Source organism: Chiloscyllium punctatum, chromosome 10 (genome assembly GCF_047496795.1).
Source record: "Chiloscyllium punctatum isolate Juve2018m chromosome 10, sChiPun1.3, whole genome shotgun sequence".
Lineage (NCBI taxonomy): Eukaryota > Metazoa > Chordata > Chondrichthyes > Orectolobiformes > Hemiscylliidae > Chiloscyllium > Chiloscyllium punctatum.
In genome coordinates, this window is record NC_092748.1 from 104,237,970 (window position 1) to 104,256,577 (window position 18,608).

Sequence of the window (18,608 nt, forward strand, 5' to 3'; positions counted from 1 at the left end):
ATGCAAATGCCCTATTCATCTGTATGCGTGATTTTGAGGGAAGAAGGTCACTCAGAACCCCACTAAAACATTTCTCACAATCATACCACAGGTCCTATATTGCCCACTTGATTAATCAAAAAAGACAAATATTTGATGCAAAAATTGGCATCACAAGTATAATTCAATGGGGTCCAGTTGAAAGGAATAGTCCTAAAGTTAAAGAAGAACGTTAACGGGACAAGTAGCTCTTTGATGAAATTGGAAACACATTACAGTACATGGTCCAAGATGGGTTTTTCTGCTGGTGTAATTGGAATCAACTGTGAATTCATTCCTTGAAGCAAGAAAAATGAAGTTCACAAAGGTAAACTGCTGGTTTGAAAACCAAATTGGGTTGACAACTTAACTTCTTTTGATATTAACTGTTTTTTATGATGGGCCAAATGTTTTGAACCAAAGGATATTGTGTGTGAGGCAAGAAACTGAGAGTGTCTAGCATAATATCAGATGTTTCAATCTTTCCACCACCAACATTTGCAAATGAATGACAGATACCAGCTCTTAATGCATAATATTATTATTTATCTTTCTTAGATTGTTATGATCCTGTCAGTTGGATGTTGGCAAATGTTACACTACTTCTCTCAAGAAAAGAAGGAAAGGGAAAAGGGGAAACTATAAGCAGTCAGCTGGGGAAAGATACAAAGTTATGATCAAGTAAGTCTTAACAATACACCTGGAAACATATGATAGATCAGAGCAGGTCCATGTGATTTTATAAAAGAGAAATCCTGCTTGATAAGTTCACTTGATTTTTTAAGGGTCCAACTAAAATGGTGCATAAGAGAGGACCAGTAAATGTGGTACTCCTGGATATTCAAAAGGAATATTCAAAAGCGAATAAAATATCTGTTAGTTCCTTAGTCATAGACTGCCAACTTGAAAATACTCATGACCACTCTCTGCTTGCCATCCATTGAACAACCCTTAAACTATTGCCTACAAGTCATCAGCCTTAAGTTCGCCCAAGTATTAACCTTTTATGTGGCAACTGATCAAATTCCTTTTGAATATCCAGGACTACCATATCTACTGGATCCCTCTTCTGCGCCATTTTAGTTGCACCCTTAAAAAAAAATCAAATGTTAGGGGTAGATTCTTTACTCAGCGAGTCGTGAGTTCATGGAATGCCCTGCCAGTAGCAGTGGTGGACTCTCCCTCTTTATGGGCACTTAAACGGGCATTGGATAGGCATATGGAGGATAGTGAGCTAGTGTAGGTTGGGTGGGCTTGGATCGGCGCAACATCGAGGGCCAAAGGGCCTGTACTGCTCTGTATTTTTCTATGTTCTATGTTCGATGAACTTATCAAGCAGGATTTCTCTTTTGTAAAATTATACGGATCTACTCTAATCTATCATATGCTTCCAGCTATATTAAGACTTACTTCATTGCAACTTCATATCAATCCCCTGCTGACTGCCTATAGTTTCCCATTTTTCCTTTCTTTCTTTGCTTGGGAAGTAGTCAACAACAAGATGCCGGTGACCACTGGGCTTTGGTGAAGGATTATCACAGGCCCAGAGTGGATCTTCAAACAGGAAAAGTATGTAACCAGTACACATGGTGCTCTTAAAGACAGTGCAGATGCTAGCAATGTTCGTCTTTTGGCAGATAACCGTTCAATGGTGGGTTGGCCTGGGAATGGCACATGGTAAAATGCGGATAGAGTGGGATAGAATTTCCTAAGAACAGACATGGCTAACAGGGGGGTCTAACTGAGGTGTACAATGTTATGAGGGGCATAGATAAAGTAGATAGGGTAAAAACTTTCCCTTTTGTAGAGGAGTCAATAACCAAGAGATATAGATATCAATTAAGGAGCAGAAAGCTTCAATGATATTTGAGGAGAAATCATTAGAAAGAAAGTTTGAATGTCAGTCTGGGCAGCTTTGCAAAAGTCTTGGCAGAAGCTAAATGTGTGAAACAATTGCTCATGAGAAAGCAAAGTTCATTAGAATTTTTCAAAAGAGGTTAGCTCAAGTAAGGAATTTAATTTAAATGCTCCATACTGGAATGGTTTGGTTAAAATCCTGAGGAATATGTGAATATGAGAAAGACAAAACACAATTCTTTTTCTGTATTCATTCACGGGCTGAGGGTGTTGCTGGCTAAGCCAGTATTTATTGCCCATCCCCAATTACTCAGAGGACAGTCAAGAGTCAACCACATTGTTCTGGGTCTGGAGTCACATGTTGGCCAGATCAGGTAAAGGACATGAGTTGAACCAGTTGAGTTATTCCGGCAATCAACAATGGATTCATAGTCACCGTTAGACCCTTAATTCCAGATTTTGTTTTTAATTGAGTTCAAACTTCACCGTCTGCCATAGTGGAATTCAAATCCAGGTCCACAGGATATTACCTGGATCTCTGGATAAACAGTCCAGCAATAATGGCACTGGGCCATCACTTCCCCATCACTGAAGCTGCTGTCACATTCTGACTTTTCTGAATGAAAGCCACAGCTAAGTCAAAAGTTGGGATCGAAAAGAAACCTTTATTTGGTGTTTGAGTACTATGGAGAAATGCTTTGGGGATTAATAGGATAGTATTTTTATTGTGTGCTTTGAAATCTTAAAATATATTATTTGTAAATAGTTTTGTTTAGTCAATTTCTCTGTTGAAATCTCTATCCCAAATGATAGTGGATGCTCAATTATTTAATATATTTAAGGGTTGAATAGAAGGATTTTGGTCTGTCAGGGAATCAAGGGATATTGGGAGGAGGTGGAAGTTAGCTATGATCATGCAGAATGATGCAACAGGCTTGATAACATGGTACATTATCAGGCTATTTCTGCTGCTGTTTCTTATGTTTTAGATTCATAACACACTCAGACTATATTCAGCTACACTTCATCGGCTTTGAGTTTACTCTTTGATATAAGAAGAATTGTTAGTATCTAGTTTTATCTGCTTGATCTCACCATTTCAAAAAAATCAGCTCAATAGGGATAACTCAGTTAATTCCCACATTATACAATATATCGGGTTAACTTGAATAGTTTGATGTGTTGCTTTGGGGCTAATAACAACTCCGTGGGTGGTTTTGAAGGCCTCATTAATGCAACGTGAGATTTCGGGAAGAGCAGAGATGAAAAAAATTCCATTATCACTCGCATGTAATTTAAATAATTGTATCCCTACAGGCAACAAGCTGAAGACATTGTCATGGTGTTCCCTGTCCAATCTTTTCTTTCTTCCTCCTGAACAACTTTCATTGGGGAAAGGTTTCACTGGCACTGACCACCTGCTGGTAAATTCCTCAAGACCACTTCTTCAATGAGAAAGCTACAAAGAAAAGAGCAGCGGGTTTTTCAATTATGGATGGTAGATCACAAAACCCCAAGTCAATCTTCACTTAATATCCATGTCTTGTCAGCAGAAGGGTTTTTATTTAAATTTTGTTATGCTGTAAGCACAAAGCACAATTATACACTCTCATCATTAGCCCAGTTGCATGTGTAGGATTACAAGCTAAGGATTCACAACAATAAAACAGGCCAAATAAAAAGAAAAATTGCTGGAAAAGCTCAGGTGATCTGGGAGCACCTGTTGAGAAAAAAAAATCAAAATTAACATTTCGGGTCAAGTGACCCTTCCTCGGAACTCCAGAGAAACAGGTCATTCAGCTCAACTGGACAAATGCAAGCTTTCCATCATATAATATTACCATGATTACCTTCTCATCTACCTCATATTTTCACCTAGTTTCCTCTTAAATGCATTTTCACTTTCACCACTCTCTGTCTGTTAGTTCTATCATTCCTAGCTCTCCTTGGATAGAGAGGATTTGTGAGAGAGGAAACTGCAGGGGATAGACACACTTGAGTTGTGGAACTTATTCAAGGAACAGCTACTGCGGGTCCTTGATAAGTATATGTCTATCAGGCAAGGAGGTAGTTGTTGAGAGAGGGAGCCATGGTTTACGAAAGAAGTTGAGGCTCTTGTCAAGAGAAAGAAGAAGACTTGTGTGAGGATGAGGTGGAAAGGCTCAGATAGGGAGCTTGAGAGTTATAAGTTAGGCAGAAAAGATCTAAACAGAGACTAAGAAGAGCCAGGAGGGGACATGAGAAGTTGTTGGCGGATAGGATCAAGGAAAACCCTAAGGCTTTCTATAAGAATAGCAGATATAAAAGAATGACTAGAGTAAGATTAAGGCCAATCAAAGATAGTAGTGGAAAGTTGTGTGTGGAATCTGTGGACATGGGGAAGCACTTAATGAATACTTTTTGTTAGTATTCACATTGAAAAAGGGTAATGTTAGTGAGAATACGAAGATGCAGGCAACAAGATTAGATGTGATTGACGTTTACAAAGAGGAGGTTTTAGCAATTTTGGAAAATCTGAAAATAGATAAGAAAACTGGGCCAGATGGGATTTATACTCGGGTTCTCTGGGAAGCCAAGGAAGAGATTGCAGATCTTTATGTCATCATTGTCAATAGGACTGGTACCAAGAGGCTGGAGAATAGCAAATGTTGTCCCCTTGTTTAAGAAGGGGAGTCGGGACAACTCTGGTAATAATAGGCCAGTGAGCCTTACTTCAGCTATCGGTAAGGTGTTGGAAGGGGTTATAAAAGGTAGGATTTATAATCATCTGGAAAGGAGTAATTTGATTATAGACAACTAACATAGTTTTGTGAAGTTTAGGTCATGCCTTATTAACCTTATTGAGTTCTTCCAGATGGTGACAAAACAGGTAGATGAAGGTAAAGCGATTGATGTGGTGTATGTGGATATCAGTAGGGTGTTTGATAAGGCTCCACATATGATAGACATATGCACAAAATACGGAGTTTCAGGATTGAAGGTGATTTAACGGTTTGGATCAGAATTTAGCTAGTTGAAAGAATACAGAGGGTGGTGGTTGATGGTAAATGTTTATCCTGGAGCTCAGTTACCAGTGGGGTGCTGCAAGGATCTGTTTTGGGGCCACTTCTGTTTGTCATTTTTGTGAATGATCTGCATGTGGCGTAGAAGGATGGGTTAGTAAATTTGTGGATGACACTAAGGTAGGCATAGTGCCGACGGATGTTGTGGGTTACAGAGAGACAGAGATAAGTTGCAGAACTGGACTGAAAAGTGGCAAATGGAGTTTAATGTGGAAAAATTTGAGGTTGTTCACTTTGGAAGAAGTAACTGGGCTAATTGTAAAATTCTTGGCTGTGTAGATGAACAGAGAGATCCCGGTGCATAAATCCCTGAGAGTTGACACTCTATCAGGTTGACAGGGTTGTTAAGAAGGAATATGCTGTGTGGCGTTTATTGGTAGAGGGATTGAGTTTCAGAGCCACGAGGTCATGCTTCAGTTGTACAAGACATTGGTAAGGCTGCATCTGGAGTATTGCATACAGTTCTGGTTACCGCACTATAGGAAGAATGTGGAAGCTTTGGAAACAGTTCAGAGGAGAATTTACTAGGATGTTGCCTGGTATGGAAGGAAGGACTTACGAGGAAAGGCTGACAGAACTGAAGCTGTTTTCATTGGAGAGAAGATTGAAAAGTGACTTAATTGAGACGTATAAGATAATCAATGGGTTAGGTAGGATGGACAATGAAAGCTTTTCTCTCAGATGATGAAGGCTAGCACAAGGGGACATTGCTATAAATTGAGGGGTGATAGATTTAGGACAGATATTCAGGGTAGTTTCTTCACTCAGAGAGTAAAAGGGGAGTGGAAGGGCCTGCCTGCAACAGTAGTAGACTCGCTGATGTTTAGGGCATTTAAATGGGCATTGGACACATATATGGATAATAATGGAATGATGTAGGTTAAATAATCATCAGATTATTTTCACAGGTCGGCACAACATTGAGGGCCAAAGGGCCTGTACTGCGCTGTCACGTTCTATGTTCTATGTTCTATGTCTGAATTTCCTTTTAGATTCATTAAGTTTTAGTCACAGGATGTGGGCATCGCTGGCTGGGTCAGCATTTATTGCCCATCCCTAATTGCCCTTGTGACGGTGGTGGTGAACTGCTTTCTTGAATTGATATAAGCCATTTGGTTTCGGTAAAGCCACAATGCCATTAAGGAGGAAGTTCCAGCATTTTGACTTATACCGATGGCCTCTTCTTATGTTTGTCCCCCACACAAATAAGCATTCTCTGCTCTGTGTTCGTAATTTTAAAGACATGCATTAGGTCACATCCTCAGCTTTCTATTTTCCATAGAGTAAAGACCCATCCTGTAATCCTTTTCTGAACCAACATTTGTAATGTGGTCCTTATAAATCTTCCATTCAACCTCCCCCTTATCTCTGCAATGTTTTTACAATATGGCAACCAGTACTACACACAGACCTCTATATTTATACTAACCAATGTTCATTTCAGGATTGGCATAACTTCCCTTGAGATGAAACACATGCTAACAATTCAATTTGGGACATGCTGATTGGTTTCTGTTTAATAGCTACAGGTAAACACAAACACCCATCAACATCATTCCCTCCACCTATCCAGAGCGTGGAATATCATAATTATCTTGTGACCTTTGTACTAGCACAGACTTTGTGTGCATAACTATCAACACAACAAATACTGCAGTGACCTAGATTTATTTGTTTGTTGAAAGCAAAAAAAAAGTTGGAAATCACATTGGGTCGAGCAGCATCCTTGGAGAGAGTCCAGATGACTCCATCAGAACTCTAATCCGGCCTGATTTCCAGGATTTTTTTTTGTTTTCAGTGTAGATTTCAGTATCTGCAGTAATTTACTTTGCCTTTATTTGTTTGCCCTCTGTTCAAGTATTACATATCTGGTGTTTCATCAAAAGATCCCCTCTAAGTGTCCAAGAATCTTCTGATTTAAGAATATACCTAATCTTCCAGTGTCATCTTAGAAGGTTTCCTAATATTTAAAACAAAACAGCCTTCCGTAACGTACAACTTTTTATCATTTTCTTTAAAAACGTTTTTGTGAGACTTACTCTTGGCATTTTTACCTTCCTTTTATATGCAGTCAGTTTCTTAAGTGCTGGTCTTATATCGTCAACTGCATCTTAATTCTGAATAAAAGGTAAAGGGAAAGTTATCATTGTCTTACCAGATAATCGGGATGCTCTCTCCTTTAAGAGAGATGGCTGGTGGTGGCTTAAACTGAGAGTATCACACCTGAGGCAAGGGGAGAGTGGTAAAGTCCTTCATAGTGGTACAGCAACTGGTACAGGAACCCATGCTGTTGGTGTCACTTTAAATTAGAAACCAACTGAATTCTAAATATGGCAGGATTGGTGACATTTAGCTGCACAATGCTTGTGTACTAGAAAATGGGTATGTGCAGGTCTTAATCATATGTGAGAATATGCTGTTCGGCTCATTAAAGAATAACTCAGCAGGCTTACTTCATTCACAACTTATCATTGCAGAGTATTTCCATAGTCCGTGTTAGAGCCAGAAAGTAAGATAAAAGGAGTAATTGCACAGTTTAGTTGGCCACACGGCTACCAATATTCCACCTGTGCCCCTTCAAAAAAGCCCCCAAAATACGAAGGCATTCTAAAGGGTCTTGCAAAATCATTCTCCCACCTTTTAATTGTTTTGAGACCTCGAAAATGCAGCCACAAGAAATGCCCAGAGTTGTTAGGTAGCAAAGCCCACACCTGTCCTTAATTTATGATAATATAATTCGGGCTATCTTAATACGAGATTCCAGAAGTCAATTCTAAATCTAAAACAAGCAACCAAAAGGACAAAATGTACTGCACACTTATTGAGTTATGTCCAATTACATTAAAATCAAGTAGGTTATGTAAGCTGGAAAGGTCCATTTGGGAATAGGGCTTTGCAAATCTTGCCATTCCCAAGTTTGAAAAGAAAAATTACAACAAGGCCAGAAAAGTCATTAATAATGAGTTATAGTTATCAATGATCTTTGTATTAGTAGGATCTTCTGCTATCAGGCTTTTGTAGTTAAATGTGTAGTCTGTTAACCGTATAATATTATGCTGTCTGCTGGCATGGATGTTTTAATATCTGTAATTTGCATAGGAAGATCCTTCTGGGTGTAAGCATTTTCACTGATCAATAGTCTATTGCATTAATTACGGGCATGACAGCAGATCACTCTGGCCCTCAGTAAAGGATTCTGACAAATTACTTTTTTGAAATTGCATTTTATCATGTTCTGCCTCTGAAATATCATATATGCTCAACAACAGGAATTCTTGAAGTAATTAAACAGCTAATGCAATTCTACATTTATTAGTCAGCAGTCATTTTCAATTCCCCAAGTATAAATTTTGTTATATGGCCTCCCAGTAAGTCTGTTTCACTGTTGCCAGCCCTTTCAACTCCATTTGGAAGTCTTAATATTTACCATTAACCACAACAATAAAACATGCATGTTGATCTGTTATGGTCCCAAGTATGAGCATCAACATAGCTAATCGACTATTGGTAAAGTTTAATACTAGAATAACTGTATGTCATATTGAGGTCAGTGATAAATGAACTCAGTATGTGTGCTTGGATATACAGGCAGAGACCTACTCCCTAGGTGACTAATTTGTAAGGTTATGAGAGCTTCGATGAGAATAACCTTTCCATTAGAACATTACCAACAGTGAAAAGGAGGTTGTAAAAGATCCCAAAGAGAGTCAAAGAAGTTAAAATCCAGTTTGTAACAAGCAGGAGTTATATCATGCTGTGTGCAAACATCAAATCATGTCGACTGCATATTCAAAGTGATCTCACCACTATCATGCTCAGGCGAGTCACATGACTGACCTGACTCTGCGATCACACCATCACTTTTGCATTGATGTGAAACTGATGCTTTACATTGATACAAAAGAACAAAATATCTGCATCATAATAAAACATACTGTATGATATTAAGAAGAATAAAATTGAATCAATATGATACATTTCACATCACATATTATAGAATGCTTTATAGGAAGTTACTTATTTGTGAATTTCAGTTACTACTGTTAAGTGGAGGAGTTATGCCAATGTTGGACTGTGTTGGACAAAGTTAAAAATCACACAACACCAGGTTATAGTCCAACAGGTTTAATTGGAAGCACTAGCTTTTGGACTGTTGCTCCTTCATCAGGTGGTTGTGGAGTATAGATCATAAGGCACAGAAATTATAGCAAAAGATTACAGTGTCATGCAACTGAAATGATATGTTGAACAGACCTAGATTGCTGTTAAGTCTTTCATCTTTTAGAATGGTTTACAGGTTTTGGTTCATTAATATGTAAATCCCAGAACTTCTTTTAAATCACCTTCTTGAGATAACTTACGGTTTTATAACAAAAGGTCAGACAATGCATTAAAGGTGTAAGGTCAGAGTGTGACTGTATCCCAAACTTGAGTCAGACTGGTTCTATTTCCAAAGTGGAATTTTCAAGATATGTTCGAAATATGGCAGAATTGGCTACATCCAGCTGCACATTACTTGTGTACTGGAAAATGGGTATGTGCAGCTCTTGATTACATGTGGGAATAAATTGTTCCAGCCCATTAAAGAATAACTCAAGAGGCTTATTTCATTCACAACTTATCATTGCAGAGTAACCATAGTCAGTGATAAAACCAGAAAGCAAAAGGAATAATTGCGCAGTTTGGAAATAGAAACAGTTTGACTCAAGACTGGGATACAGACCGACTCTGACCTCACTCCTTTAGTGCATTGTCTGAGCTGAGATGTCACCTTTTTTTATAAAACTTTACGTTATCCCGAGAAAGTGATTTAAAAGAAATTCAGGGATTTACATATTAATGAACTAAAACCTGCAACCCATTTTAAAAAGTGAAAGACTAAAAAGTAGTCTAGGTTTGTTCAATGCATCATTTCAGTTACGTGACACTATAATCTTTTACTATAAATTCTGTGTCTTATGATCTCATACTCCACAACCACCTCATGAAAGAGCAGCGCTCTGAAAGCTGGTACTTCCAAAGAAACCTGTTGGACGATAACCTGGTGTTGTGCGGTTTTTAACTTTGCTCTTACAAAAGCAAATGGGGCTGCCAATTTGTGCGCAGACAAGTCCTACAGATGCAAATGAGGTAAATGGTTTGCTAATCTTTTCATCTCCGTGTTGTTTATTTAATTTGTTTATTGTTAATATTGTAGTATTAAAATTGCTGCTTCAATCACTTTTTGCAATGTCCTTGGGCAGTTTATATTCTAATGGGATGATGTAAAATCATCGTACCAGAACTTAATGATCAAATATCTCACTAGAATTTACACAGAAATATATTTGCAAAAACTTCTGTTTTTGCCTTTTTTTGTAGAATCATAGAATGCTACCATGCCAAAGGACAATGCCTCCCCCCCCCCCCACCCCCCCCCCCCCCCGCTCCCCCCCCACCCCCGCAATTGTCTTTACACCAGGTCTTTGAAAGAACAACCAATATTTTCTCATTAGAGTGGTGCTGGAAAAGCACAGCAGGTCAGGCAGCATCTGAGGAGCAGGGAAATCAACTTTTCGGGTAAAAGCCCTTCATCAGGAATGAAGGCAGGGAGCCTCTCCACCCTGGAGGCTCCCTGCCTTCATTCCTGATGATGGGTTTTGCCCGAAATGTCAATTTTCCTGCTTCTCGGATGCTGCCTGACCTGCTGTGCTTTTCGAGCACCACTCTAATCTAGACTCTGATTTCCAGCATCTGCAGTCCTCACTTTTGCCCAACTATTCCTCATGGCCCGGCTGTTCATTTCCAAACCCCTGTAAATTTACACGCTTCAAATCTTTCTCAAATTGCATTTTAGAAGTTAGCTTGCTCCATCCTTGTACACAGTTGATATTGGATCTGAGCAACTCAGTGCTTTTTTCCCTCATTTCACCTCTGGTTATATTGCAAACTGTCTTAATTTTTTTTTCTCTGATCACTGGTTCTTCTGCCATTGAAAATGATATCTCTTTTTATTCTAGTGAAACCTATAATAATTTTGAACAGCAAATTCAATCTTCCTATTACCTTTTGAGCTGTAACGAGAACTGTCCCACCTTCTCTAGTCATTCCATTCAACAAAGTCCTTGGTTTTATTTATCATTCCAACAGGTCTCCTGTCCTCCAACCATATTCTTGATATTGTTCCTAAAGTGAGTTGAGTTGAATAGATCACTATTAATAAGTGACCAGAATAATCAACTCTTGTTCACGGTGAAGAAAACAACATATTCAGACTCGTTTGTTGTTCTTGGTACCAAATGCATTATTGTACACTATAAATTAGACAAAAGTTAGACGATGTTTCACTATTTGCTATTTGTCATAATCCCAGACGTTCATTCCTTATTAAGTATTGCCGTAGATACCGGCGGTCTCAGTGATATATGTAGAATTCCTAAAGTGTGGAAATAGGCCATTTGGCCCAACAACCCTCCCTAGAAGAGTAACCCACCCAGACCCATTCCCATATTACTCTACATTTACCCTGACCACTACACCAAACCTACACATCCCTAAACACTATGGGCAGTTTAGCATGACCAATTCACCTAACCTGCACGTTTTTGGACAATAATTTAACATGGTCTATTGCTGTAATCTTAATAAAAAGAAAGCAAGAGAGACAAAGAAAATATATTGTTCTTTATTTTTCTTTTTAGTTGGTAGCCCTATTGCTTCTGAATCAGAAGTTCTCGTTAAAATCTCATGTTGAGGACTTGAGCACAAAGCTGACACTTCAGTGCAATATGGAAGCAATGTTGACTGTCAGAGGTGTTTTCTTTCTCGATGAAACATTATAGCAAGCTGGAATTGACTTCTCAGGTGGACATCAAAAGTTCCTCAGCACTATTTTGTTGTGTTTCCTCTGTTTTTGAGCCAAAAATCAATTAGTATCACTGAAACAGATTGTCTGATCATTATCACTTTGCTATTTGTGCAGACTTGTTGTGCGCAAATTGTTGCATTTCCCCTGATTAGAACAATGAGTGTGCTTTATAAAAATTACTTGTTTTGACTGTAAAATATATTGGGATGACCAGTGACCGTGAAAGGAATGATAGAAATGAAGAGGTCAGTGGTGAGTGGCACCCAGCAGGACTCTGTTCTTGAGCCTCTGTTCTTTGTAGTTTTTATAAAAGACTTGAATGAGGAGGTTGAGGGCTGGGTTAGTAAGTTTGCCAATGACACAAAGGTTGGAGATGTCATTGATAGTATCGAGGGCTGTTGCAGGCTGCAGCACAATATAGACAGGATGAAGAGCTGGGCTGAGAAATGGCAGATGGAGTTCAAGCTGGATAAATGTGAAGTGATGCATTTTGGAAGGTCAAACTTGAATGCTGAATATAGGATTAAAGACAGGATTCTTGGCAGTGTGGAGAAACAGCAGGAAATTGGTGTGCAGGTGCATAGATCCCTCAAAGTTGCTACCCAAGTGGATAGGGTTGTTAAGAAAGTATACGATGTTTTGGCTTTCATTAGCAGCATATCGAGTTTAAGGGCTGTGAGGTTTTTCTGCAGCCCTACAAAACCCTGGTAAGACCACACTTGGAATATTGTATCCAGTTCTGGTCACCCTATTATAGGAAGGATGTGGAGGCTATGAAGAGAGTGCAAAGGATGTTTACCAGGATGCTGCTCGGTCTGGAGGTCTTGTCTTATGAAGAGAGGTTAACTGAGCTTGGACTTTTCTCTCTGGAGAGAAGGAGGAAGAGAGGTGACCTGATCGAGGTGTGCAAGGTAAGGAGAGGCATGGATAGAGTCGGTAGTCAGAGACCTGTCCCCAGGGCAAGATTGACTGCCATGAGGGGTCATAGTTTAAAGGTGTTAGGAGGAAGGTACAGAGGAGACATCAAAGGAAGGTTCTTTACGCAGACACTGGATTAGAGTGGTGCTGGAAAAGCACAGCAGTTCAGGCACATCCGAGGAGCAGGAAAATCGACGTTTCGGGCAAAAGCCCTTCATCAGGAATAGAGACAGAGTGCCTGCAGGGTGAAAAGATAAATGAGAGGAGGGTGGGGTTGGGGAGAAAGTAGCACAGAGTACAATAGGTGAGTGGGGGGTGGGATGAAGGTGATAGGTCAGAGAGGAGGGTGGAGTGGATAGGTGGGAAGGAAGATAGGCCAAGTCATGGGGACAGTGCTGAGCTGGAAGTTTGGAACTGGGATGAGGTGGGGGTAGGGGAAATGAGGAAACTGGTGAAGTCCACATTGATGCCATGGGGTTGAAGTATTTTGAGGTGGAAGATGAGGCATTCTTCCTCCAGGCATCAGATGGTGAGGGAGCAGCAGTGAAGGAGGCCCAGGACCTCCATGTCCTCGGCTGAGTGGGAGGGGGAGTTGAAATGTTGGGCCACAGGGCAGTGTGGTTGATTAGTGCGGGTGTTCCAGAGATGTTCCATAAAGCACTCTGCTAGGAGGCGCGAGTCTCCCCAATGTAGAGGATACCACATCAGGAGCAACAGATACAATAAATGATATTGGTGGATGTGCAGGTAAAACTTTGATGGATGTGGAAGGCAACTTTGGGGCCTTGGATGGAAGTGAGGGAGGAGGTGTGGGCGTAGGTTTTGTAATTCCTGCATGGCAGGGGCAGGTGCCAGGATGGGAGGGTGAGTTGTTGGGGGACGTGGACCTGACCAGGTAGTCACGGAGAGAACGGTCTTTGCGGAAGGCGGAAAGGGGTGGGGAGGGAAATAAATCCATGGTGGTGGGGTCTCTTTGGAGGTGGCGGAAATGTCAGCGGATGATTTGGTTTATGCGAAGGTTGGTAGGGTGGAAGGTGAGCACAAGGGGGGGGGGGGGTTCCGTCCTTGTTACAGTTGGAGGGGTGGGGTCTGAGGGCGGAGGTGCGGGATGTGGACAAGATTTGGAATTGGGGATACGGGATGGCATTTTTGCAGGAGGTAGGGTGGGAAAGGTATAATCCAGGTAGCTGTGGGCGTCGGTGGGTTTGTAAAAAATGTCGGTGTCAAGTCGGTCATCATTAATGGAGATGGAGAGGTCAGGAAGGGGAGGGAGGTGTCAGAGATGGTCCAGGTAAATTTAAGGTCAGGGTGGAATGTGTTGGTGAAGTTGATGAATTGCTCAACCTCCTCCCGGGAGCACGAGGTGGCGCCAATGCAGTCATCAATGTAGCAGAGGAAGAGGTGGGGAGTGGTGCCGGTGTAACTACAGAAGATGGACCGTTCTATGTACCCAATGGAAGAAGTGTTCGACGTCATGGCGTACATTAAATTCATTGATGCGTTGGTGGAAGGTGAGTCCTTTGCTGAGGACTGATTGTTCGTCCTCAGACAGGCATAGCTGGGGCCCATACGGGTACCCATGGCTACCTCTTTGGTCTGGAGGAAGTGGGAGGATTCAAAGGAGAAATTGTTAAGGGTGAGGACCAGTTCAGCCAAATGAATGAGAGTGTCGGTGGAAGGGTACTGTTGGGGACGTCGGGAGTGGAAGAAATGGTTGGCTTGGAGGCCCTGGTCATGGCGGATGGAGGTGTAGAGGGATTGGATACCATGGTGAAGATGACGCATTGGGGGCCGGGGAAATTGAAGTCTTGAAGGAGGTGGAGGGCATGGGTGGTGTCTCGAATATATGTGGGGAATTCCTGGACTGGGGGGGACAGTGAAGAGGTAGGTAGAGATGTGTTTAGTGGGGCAGGAGCATGCTGAGACAATGGGTCGGCCAGGATGGTCAGGCTTGTGGATCTTGGGAAGGAGGTAGAACGGGGCTATGAGGTTAGAAGCTGTGGGTGGGAGATCTCCTGAGGTGATGAGGTTCTGTATGGTCTGAGAGATGATGGTTTGGTGATGGGGGGGTGAGATCATGGTTGAGGGGGCAGTAGCAGGAGATGTCCTCGAGTTGACTTCTGGCTTCAGTGGTATAGAGGTCTGTGCACCAGACTACCATTGCACCCCCTTTATCTGCTGGCTTAATGGTAAGGTCTAGATTGGAGCAGAGGGAATGGAGGGCTGCGCGTTGTGAGGGTGAGAGGTTGGAGTGGGGGAGGGGGGTAGACAGGTTGAGGTGGTTAATGTCCTGGCGGAAGTTGGAAATGAAGAGGTCGAGGGCGGGTAATAAGCTAGCACGGGTTGTCCAGGTGAATGGAGTGTGTTGGAGGTGGGTGAAGGGGTCCTCGGAAGGTGGGTGGGAGTCCTGATTGTGAAAGTAAGCTTGGAGGCAGAGGCGGCAGAAGAAGTGTTCGACGTCATGGCGTTTATTAAATTCATTGATGCGTGGGTGGAAGGTGAGTCCTTTGCTGAGGACTGATCATTCGTCCTCATTTAAGGGGAGGTCTGGAGGGATGGTGAAAACTCGGCAGGGCTGGTAGCTAGGGCCTGGTGTGGGTGTGGAGCTGGCACCTAACCTCTCTACAGTCATCCCTGCCTCAGCTGAGGACCACACTCTCTCAGAATTGCAAAGGACTTACTCTGTACTATATCCTCAGGAGAATTCATACTCTCAACAAACAGTATTTCAACAGCGTCTCAAACATCAAAAACTGTAAGTGCAACAAACTTTTATCTACCCACCTCCATAACCAGCGCTCTTCAAACATTCCAGTAGATTCCCCCGGCCTCTGGAACTGCTCGGATACCATTGGCCATACGGCTGGTGCAGCTATCATCCCCACATTGATCGATGATGTAATGGCCACTTTCACAGCCACTTCCGCCCCTCACAATTCCTCTTGCACCACACATGACATCATTTCTGTCCCTCACATCATCGCTGATGTCACACGCTCAGTGACTTCCGCACCCACTACTGTCATGTTTGCCACCACTTCCGCCCCCACCAATGCCACTCACCTGCATTCTGCTGACACACCCCCCCCCCCCACAGATCCCACTGTCACCATACCGCCCCGCAGAACCCTGAGGGGAACACCACCCTTGCTCATGACTCCACCCCCATTCCCCCCACTACCACACCGACTCCAGAGTCCGGCTCCGCCCTCGCTCCTAGTCCACATCCACACCAAATCCTAGCTCCCAGACCTGCCGAGTTTACAGCATTCCCCCGATCTCCCCCTCACGGTGGATGAATGATCAGTCCTCAGCAAAGGACTCACCTTCATCCCCCTCCGTCCACACATCAATGTATTTAATACACGCCGTGACGTCGAACACTTCTTCCGCCACCTCCGCCTTCGAGCTTACTTTCACAATCAGGACTCCCGCCCACTTTCCGAGGACCCCTTCACCCACCTCCAACACACTGCATCCACCTGGACACCCCATACTGGCCTACTACCCGCCCTCATTTCCAACTGCTGCCAGGACATTAACCACCTCAACCTGTCTACCCCCCCTCCCCCACTCCAACCTTTCACCCTCACAACGCGCAGCCCTCCAATCCCACTGCTCCAATCCCAACCTCGCCATCAAGCCAGCAGATAAAGGGGGCACAGTGGTAGTCTGGCGCACTGACCTCTACACCGCTGAAGCCAAATGCCAACTCAAGGACACCTCTTCCTACTGCCCCCTTGACCATGACCCCACCCCCCATCACCAAACCATCATCTCCCAAACCATACAGAACCTCATCACCTCAGGAGATCTCCCACCCACAGCTTTCAACCACATAGTCCGGGAACCCTGCACTGCCCGTTTCTACCTCCTTCCCAAGATCCACAAGCCTGACCAGCCTGGCCGACCCATTGACTCAGCATGTTCCTGCCCCACTGAACTCATCTCTACCTACCTCGACACTGTCCTATCCACCCTAGTCCAGGAACTCCTCACATGTGTTTGAGACACACCCATGCCCTCCACCTCTTCCAAGACTTCCATTTCCCCGGCCCCCTATGCCTTATCTTCACCATGGTATCCAATCCCTCTACACCTCCATTCGCCATGACCAGGGCCTCCAAGCCCTCCGTTTTTTCCTCTCCTGACGTCCCCAACAGTACCCTTCCACTGACACTCTCATTCGTTTGGCCAAACTGGCCCTCACCCTTAACAATTTCTCCTTTGAATCCTCCCACTTCCTCCAGACCAAAGGGGTAGCCATTGGCATCTAGATGGGCCCCAGCTATGCCTGTGTCTTTGTTGGCTACTTAGAACAGTCCATCTTCCGTAATTACACCGGCACCACTCCCCACCTCTTCCTCCGCTACATTGATGACTGCATTGGTGCCAATTCGTGATCCCGCGAGGAGGTTGAGCAATTCATCAACTTCACCAACACATTCCACTCTGTCCTTAAATTTACCTGAACCATCTCTGACACCTCCCTCCCCTTCCTGGACCTCTCCATCTCCATTAATGATGACCGACTTGACACCAACATTTTTTACAAACTCACTGACTCCCACAGCTACCTGGATTACATCTCTTCTCACCCTACTTCCTGCAAAAATGCCACCCCGTATTTCCAATTCCTCAGCCCAAAACGCGATTTTGCTGCTCCTCGGATGCTGCCTGAACTGCTGTGCTCTTCCAGCACCACTAATCCAATAACCAATGTCCTGTACAGCCGCAACATGACCTCACAACATCTGTACTCAATACTCTGACCAATAAAGGAAAGCATACCAAATGCCTTCTTCACTATCCTATCGACCTGCGAATCCACTTTCAAGGAGTTATGAACCTGCACTCCAAGGTCTCTTTGTTCAGCAACACTCCCTCCGACCTTACCATTAAGTGTATCAGTCCTGCTAAGATTTGCTTTCCCAAAATGCAGCACCTCGCATTTATCTGAATTAAACCCCATCTGCCACTTCTCAGCCCATTGGCCCATCTGGTCCAGATCCTGTTGTAATCTGAGGTAACCCTCTTTGCTGTCCACTACACCTCCAATTTTGGTGTCACCTGCAAACTTACTACCTGTGCCTCTTATGCTGCATCCAAATCATTTATGTAAATGACAAAAACTAGAGGACCCAACACCGATCCTTATGGCACTCCAGTGGTCACAGGCCTCCAGTCTGCAAAACAACCCTCCACCACCACCCTCTGTCTTCTACCTTTAAGTCAGTTCTGTATCCAAATGGCTAGTTCTCTCTGTATTCCATGAGATCTAACCTTGCTAATCAGTCTCCCATGGGGAACCTTGTGGAACGCCTTACCAAAGTCCATATAGATCACATCTACTGCTCTGCTCTCATCAATCTTCTTTGCTACTTCTTCAAAAATCTCAATCAAGTTTGTGAGACATGATTTCCCACGCACAAAGTCATGTTGACGATCCCAAATCAGTCCTTGCCTTTCCAAATACATGTACATCCTGTCACTCAGGATTCCCTCCAACAACTTGCCCACCACCGAGGTCAGGCTCAGTTCCCTGTTTTGTCTTCACCGCCCTTCTTAAAGAGTGGCACCACGTTTGCCAACCTCCAGTCTTCCGGCACCTCACCTGTGACTATCGATGATACAAATATCTCATCAATAGGCCCAGCAATCACTTCTCTGGCTTCCCACAGAGTTCTCGGGTACACCTGATCAGGTCCTGTGGATTTATCCACCTTTAACTGTTTCAAGGCATCCAGCAGTCCTCCTCTGTAGTCTGGACATATTGCAAGATGTCATCATCTATTTCCCTACAGTCTATATCTTCAATATCCTTTTCCACAGTAAATACTGATGCAAAATATTCATTTGGTTTCTCCCCCATTTTCTGTGTTGGTGAATTCACAGAAAGTCTTTCA